General features: G+C 39.0%; 1 protein-coding gene across 2 annotated transcripts in view; it reads left to right on the forward strand.

The window, feature by feature from the left end:
• The window catches only part of LOC135089678 (uncharacterized), a 71,005-nt gene continuing 63,329 nt past the window's right edge, over positions 1–7,676 (forward strand). For both annotated transcript variants that reach the window (XM_063985599.1, XM_063985607.1), the window contains exon 1: positions 1–1,470. The gene's annotated coding sequence lies outside the window, so the exon portion shown is untranslated. The remainder of the gene's footprint in view (positions 1,471–7,676) is intronic.

Consider the following 7,676-nt stretch of genomic DNA (forward strand, 5'->3'; position numbering starts at 1 on the left):
TTCAGGCATGGTTTATCACCTGAATTATTAGTCAATTAGAGCTTCACGTTGTCATGTAGCAAATGACAAATGAAAGACTAGCGAGAAACAGCGAACAAACACGATGCCCTAATTTCACTTGGCTTGTATGAGAACCGTCTAGCCATTTATGTAACGCATTTTAATTTTTTGGGAAGACAAAAATACTAAGCACAAATTTCCTGCTTCTCACATTTGCGTGGAATATGGTGACACCACAAGACATCGCTATAATTATTGAAATAGAATGCCAACATACTTAGATAGACTTGTCTTTCCTTCTCAGCTGTCAAAATGGTGCGGAGCTTAGTGACGCCGTCCGAATGACTTCGTAGCTAGCCAATCAGGACGCATTATGTTCATGTGTTTAATTTTTCATTCATTATCAGCATTTATATGAGGAGTGCAACAAAAAAGCAGGTTTTCTTTAAGCTTGTGAAGCTGTTATTACTGTGATGAAACTAAAGAAAAAAAAAGTTGCGTTACAACAGAGCTTGATGGGGATGACAGTACAATCCCTCCCTTTTACTTCCCTTGGGTTGTCAGAGTACGATGAGGTAACCTTCGATTTCCGTGAACACAACTTATGATGGTACTTTTATCAAGCTGGTCACCCTTCATCTCACTAGTAATAGTAAACTAAATAGTACTAACTGATAATGAAATAAAAACTGCCATGCTTTCTGTTTATGGTTTAATTGAGTGCATGATTATAATTATTAAATTTTCATACAATATGATCATATGGCAATGCGCAATCATTAGCCATCATAAGCAAAGCAAGTGGAAAAAAAAGATCTAAATTTAATATTACACTGAAGTTTGTTTTTTAGGACCAATTTATGTGACATGGTTTTGAAAGGTGGAAGGCATGAAACAGTACTAATAATTCAAAATAAAGATTAATTTGCAACTATGGACTGAGCAGTCACGGAGCTGAGCTCCAAAGTCGTGTCAACCGTTATGATAGATTGTACCAAAACTGAACAGTATTATGCGTTCGACTCTGGATTGTGCGTCGTCTTGAAAGACGAAAATACTACGGAAACTAAAGTTAAAAGGGATCCGAGGACGTGTTGGTTAATATCGGTCCAGACAGTACTAGTCATTTGGAATACGTGCAAAGAAGTGTGTAACAATATGGGTATTTTAGGAAATAAAATAAAAGATAGAGAGAGGGATAAAACATGTTGATATTTTGACCGTGGTTCCTTTAAGCCGAGTTATTGTTCTGTCGAATCTGCTGTTTACGGTTCATGTTACGGCGGCTATACCCGTGTGCAGTGCCTCGCTGTCTGCAGATATTTAATAATTGTGCTTTTGATGTGTGTGTTGGTAGATATCGAACGCATTCTTGGCCGTTAGAGAGTAGACAACAGTGGCTGGCAAGATATTCTGTCAGTGGTGTCTTCACGAGTACGTAAATTTACAGGAAGAACACAAGTGTAGTTGGTGAGTGTTGATTGACAATTTTGATCAGCTTACGATCGTAAAATATTTGCCAGTTTCGGTACCTGTGATACTGTGGTTATATATGCATACCTCCTAAAGAAATTTATACTCACGCTTCATTGAGAATTTAACAAAAAAAAAAAAAAAAAAAAAAAATAATCCTATAGGGATCCACTGTTTCGATCCACATATTTGTACCGTTTCGTATTTTCTTGAAGAAAATAATCATATATCTGCGTTTCTGTCGCGTATCTTGATTTGCCAATCATAAATCTGTATTGTTTTATCAATGGGTGATTTGGTGAAAGCAATGTCAATATAATACTCTGGTCAAACAACGCGAACTCTTGCAGCCGGTGAATGGAGCTTCGAGTCCCTCCGGAAGACATAGAGGGGGCTCCTTCCTTCACCCCTATCCCTACTCCCTCTCGTTTTCTTTCGCGCGTCCAATGCGTTCTCTAAATAACCTTTAGTGGGGACTAACATCTCTCTTGTGTAGGCCTTGAAATTATATCTATCTATACCTACCACAAAGTATATTGGTAAAAAAAATGAGGCATACCTTAGGTTCCGTGTATAGTTGGCTCCTGAGCAGTGAGGTAATTATCTAGATTCCTTTCCCGGCCTTATTACTGGTGTATTCTCTTCCATAATTTCCGTGCCGTTGCATTTGCCGGTAATCTGTGGAAAAGTGTAATTCGTTTCCAGCGTTCCAGTTCCCGGCACCCTTTAATACTGCAAACATGCACCATTGCTGATGTGGCAGGGACAAATCTCGCAAAACTGTCTGCGAGGTCAGTGGGGGCGGTAGTTGTGCTCACCGCGCTGCCCCTTAACTCACTGACGTATACTAATTACTAGCCCCTCTAAACTTCTATCACCCCAAGCCCATCCCTCCGCGTTACTTGCCCGTGATGCGCGGAGGCGAACGAAATTTCGTAATGTGTGTAAGTCCACCGGAAAACTATATGAACACTGGCTGAGAGACACAAAATATGCCACCGCTTACTGTGCTGATTTCAACAGTGAAAGATTGATAGGCTATGCAAAATTGTTAATTTGAATCAAGATTCAATTGAAGATTTTCCAGCATGATATTAACTGTATTGCTTGCGTGTCAAAAAAAAAAAAAAAGGAAAAAAAAAATTGTGCAGAGATCATAACACATAACGGAGGATTCGACATAGGCATCTTGCTCTCGTGCTGCTCATTTTAGAGAGGCGGCTCACAAATAGCAACCTCTCGAATTTACAGTCTTTATATTCCAGCCCGAAATCATACCAGATCAGTTCTACAACTTGCCAAAACTCTTTCATCAGTAAAAATGGCAGATACTTTCACGACTTATGGGACCTGTCCAAAAATATCTTGAACAATATTTCTTCATAGGTCCATTTTCTTAAATATTCTGGTGTCTTCTCTCAGCAACTTTTAACAAGCAGGTTGATTCTATTGGTAACTTAGCAAGGATTCTGCATCATCAGTGAAAAAAAATGTTTGACTAATAATCTCTGTGGTCTTTGAAAATACTCCTCATGAGATAACATACAGTCAGCGCCAAACGACTTTAGAACTTCCGCCGCCGTGAGCATCACATTGCCTAGAGACCCACACGGCACTATAATATATTGATATCTAGTAAAGTTGTGTACATACTGGTATCAGGTGTGGCGGCATGGTTCATGAGTTTTGGTCATGGCTTTAGATGAAAATATGGCTCGTATATTGTATGCGAACTGCATGTAATAGTGCAAGTGCCATTACAGAGGAAACGTTTCAGGCAGCATTTCTGAGAGCACTGCTTCACTAATCTGCGGGAAATTGAGATACTTGAAAAAAAGTACACGACCTTTAATTATCGTGACCGCGACTTCTGATGGTACTTTTTATCAAGCTGTTCATATTTCATCCAGTGCGACTTAGGAATACTTGAAAAAAAGAAGAAATAGATAAAATAGAATAAGTAGAAAAATATTGTTCATGTTTGTTTGAATATGGTTTTGAAATTATGATTGCATATGCAAATAAGATTACATATATATTAACTGTTGTTACGTTTGAAACGTTTCTGTACGTAAAAGTTAATATTTTGACGAATACAAACTCAATGTTGGCTTGTTGAAAATGTCTCCTGCATATGTAATTGCGGCTCGAGTAGAGCTTTGTTATCTCCGTTCTTAAAGGTATTTAATGGTCGCCACTCATGGGTCTTCCTATTTATGACGTCATAAGAGTAATCCTGTGATGCCGAGTTTGTATCCCGCAGTAATTATCAAGCGAGAAGGGAGGAGTATGTGAGGGCTCATTGCACCAAACATTAAGACTGATTCTTTATAGCTGGTGTTTGTACCTGGTCGCGTCATGCATTACATGTATGTATTGATGTAGTACAAATTATATACTCCAGCAGTCGAAGATCGTAAAAAAATATCAAACATTGCCATCCCCGAGAATGCGCGAGTAGATGCTTGTCAAGAACAACACGCGAGCGGAGGCACATAAGAAACCCACTGGGTTTTTCACTATCAGTAACTTTATTTTATTCATTTATTTATCTATTTATGTATTTCATTTTCATCATCATGTTGATTTCATGGGTTTGTAAATTTTATATATATATATATATATATATATATATATATATATATATATATATATATATATATATATATATATATATATATATATATATATATATATATATATATATATATATATATATATATATATATATATATATATATATATAGGATCACCTGAAGATCCGCCACCCCAGCCGCACTCGGGATGGCAGATCTTCAGGTGAGACAATCTGGGGTGGCGGATCTTCAGGTGATCCCATACTTTTAATGAAGTAAACTTTTTTCTGTATTTTTTATATCCACTCAGTTTTTTAATGCGTTCATGTTGTTAGGTTAGGTTAGGTTAGGCTAACCTAACCTAACCTAACCTAACCTAACCAAGTGAGAGAGTCTGGGGTGGCGGATCTTCAGGTGAGACAATCTGGGGTGGCGGATCTTCAGGTGATCCCTGTGGGGTGGCGGATCTTCAGGTGATCCTATATATATATATATATATATATATATATATATATATATATATATATATATATATATATATATATATATATATATATATATATATATATATATATATATATATATATATATATTCATCACTGCGTACAACTCTATTTAAATTCCTTGAATTGCACTGGGAAACGTGCACGGGAAATACCGATCGTCGATTACGTGGAATTTGACGAGAGAAGCATTTTGAGTAGTGAGAGCTATTCAAGGAACGAAGCATGTTGCAGATTGATCCAGATAGGTTTTAACTTTACCTTCAGTATCTTTTCAAATTGTATTTTTCCTAGTCATTGGAAGTAAATATTTTATTACTGAAATTACCCCTCTGTTGTATAAACGTAAATACGTATAAAATTTGATAAGTCCATGGCATTTCGAGGCTTCCGGTGTGTTTTCATTTGATCTGATTTGACTTGATCGTATCTAAGTGTTTCGTACCTGCATTCGAACCCGAAATGGTACACACAATAAAAAAAAACAAAAAAAAAAACACTACCATTGTCCATGAACCTAGAAAATGTGAGCGTCTTAAAAATGACACGCGTAAACTACTCGGGGAATTATAACGTGCGTTTGTACGTCTGTTCCCCTTGGTGCGGTGAGCCTTCTGCCTGGCAAGATCCGGTCTTATCTTTGGAGTGGCGCAGCGGTTACATTTTATAAACAAATAAGAGGCGGAGGGGACGTGAGAGTCGTAAAACTGGATCTGTCGCTGGTATATACTACGAAATACCTCGCCACAAAGCAGATTTTAGCCTCATCACCTGCAAAAATAATAAACGAGTACTTCAAGACATCGTAACTCATTCAGCCTCGATATAGTTTACGATTTATTTTGCGAGAACGAACCTGAAAGTGGAGTGGAGAGTTCACATCATCGCATAACGTTCTCAGCTTAGTGGGCTTAGTCACGGGGAGGGGGAGTGTACAGGGTTCATCCGGCGGTAATGACTCGGGAGCGTACGGAGGGTCCAGCTTGTTGGCTTCACGAGGGTGTGTGTGTGTGTGTGTGTGTGTGGTTCTCTTGTCACTGTACTTGGCATGTTGGGTGGAAGTTGTGTTTCTGTGGAGATATTACGGATGTGAACTGCATACGTGTGTGTGTGTGTGTGTGTGTGTGTGTGTGTGTGTGTGTGTGTATGTTCCCTTAGTAGTTCTTCAGGATTTTGCATTTTTTTTACAGGATTTTCAAAGTGAATTCCCAAGTTTAAAGTATCCATATGTTTCAAAACCATGTTTTGATGTTTGTTGTTGTTGTTGTTGTTGTTGTTGTTGTTGTTGTTGTTGTTGTTGCTATTAGGAAGCTATCTGTTTTCGAAATCTGTGTAAGTTGGTATATTCGTAAAGTTTTCCACCATTTGCACGGGATGCACAGGCTGTAACCTTTCCCATATATGTATTTTGTTGGTTTTACTTTTCAGGTATGTACGTGGATAAAGTATTGTACCAAGAGAGAGAGAGAGAGAGAGAGAGAGAGAGAGAGAGAGAGAGAGAGAGAGAGAGAGAGAGAGAGAGAGAGAGAGAGAGAGAGAGAGAGAGAAAATCCGTTCCCCTGCATCATAAACCTTGCAGTATTGGTGCCGGCCAGACCCAGGCCACTCATCTAATCTCCGCGAATCAATACTCAGTCTAGTAATTTCCTTCCCTCTAGTGGTGGTGGAGTCACCGTCCCGGCCTCACCTGTGTTGTGCCTCAGGGCCACTGCCATCTCATTTCTCACGTACATACACATAAATGAGGTGACTTATGTTATTTATCCGTATATATGGGGAGAATAGGTTGATAAAAAAAATAACGCATTCCAGTAGAAAATATAAACGAATAAGCACATACTGAATAATAATAAGTTGCCACTGGCATCTCATACATACAAATGCGTGACTCCTAGGTTACTTCTTTCTATGCATGGGGAAAATAGGTTCATAAATTAAAAAAAAAAAAAAATTACTCGGAAAAAAGGACGTGATGAATAATAATAAGAGGCCACTGCCACCTGACATCTCTTGTGCTGTGCATACAAATGTGGTGACTCCTGTGCTATTTCTTCGTATACCTGGAGATAATTGGCTCATAGCATAAAGAAATAACCCATTCTAGTATAAAAAATATATGAAAGAGGGACATAATGAATAAGAAGAGGTACTAAAGTTTTTTGAGGAGGCGCGAAACTCTGCAAATGTAAGAGTTTATGTTAAAAAGGAGGGAAAACAGAAGTTAGATTATCGCCGAGTTTGGCAGTGAAGGGGATACAGGAATAATGATATTGGTTAACTTTTGTAGTAGAAAGAGACAGAATAAGCGTGAGCGTGGCGGGGGACATGGGGATGGGTGGTGGTGGGGGGGAGACAAGTCTTGCGCTCCGGGGGATGGCAAGGAATGCAGTTATCGAGTTCGGAGAAGTAGTATATATGCGTGAAGACAGCGGGAGAAAGAAGGGAAGGAAAAAAAGGGGGTGGGTGGAAGGGGAAGAGGTGCGCCACTGCGGCAGGGGGTGAAAGATCGAAGACTAATTTGTTGTTGTGATATCTTACGTGTAAAAACAGTTCAGATCGTTGAGTTTGATACGTATTATCGTTGTTGTTGTTGTTGTTGATGTTGTTGTTGTTGTTGTTGTTGTTGTTGTTGTTGTTGTTGTTGTTGTTGTTGTTGTTGTTGTTGTTGCTGTTGCAGTTGTTGCTGCTGATGGTGGTGGTGGTGCTGCTGCTGTTTACTCTTTCATTATTACATACGTGGCCTCATTGTGAGATCAGGGGATGAGGTGCATCTGGAGTGTCGTCGATATTTTATTTTACTTTATTATTTATTTGTTGTTTTTTGTTTATAACATTAAGTTAAATGATTAGGGTCTTGCTTTCCCAGTATTTAGTTGTCTCACGGCGTGCCTTACCTTTATTGTTGCTTGCAAGAGGGTATTGTAGGAATGCATGGAGGAATTTGTTGGTCATTTACTCGCTAGTGAACCATTCATGAAGGGATGCGACCAGCCGTTCATTCGTTAGTTAGTGCGACCAAGAAAGAAAAGTTTGGGTGAGTGTCATCGTGGGTGAGACGGCGGTAGGGCGGCAAGTAGCCTGGCGGCCAGAAGTGCATGAAGGTGGTGGTATAAGTGTCGACACG

This window comes from Scylla paramamosain, chromosome 3 (assembly GCF_035594125.1).
Source record: "Scylla paramamosain isolate STU-SP2022 chromosome 3, ASM3559412v1, whole genome shotgun sequence".
Taxonomy (NCBI): domain Eukaryota; kingdom Metazoa; phylum Arthropoda; class Malacostraca; order Decapoda; family Portunidae; genus Scylla; species Scylla paramamosain.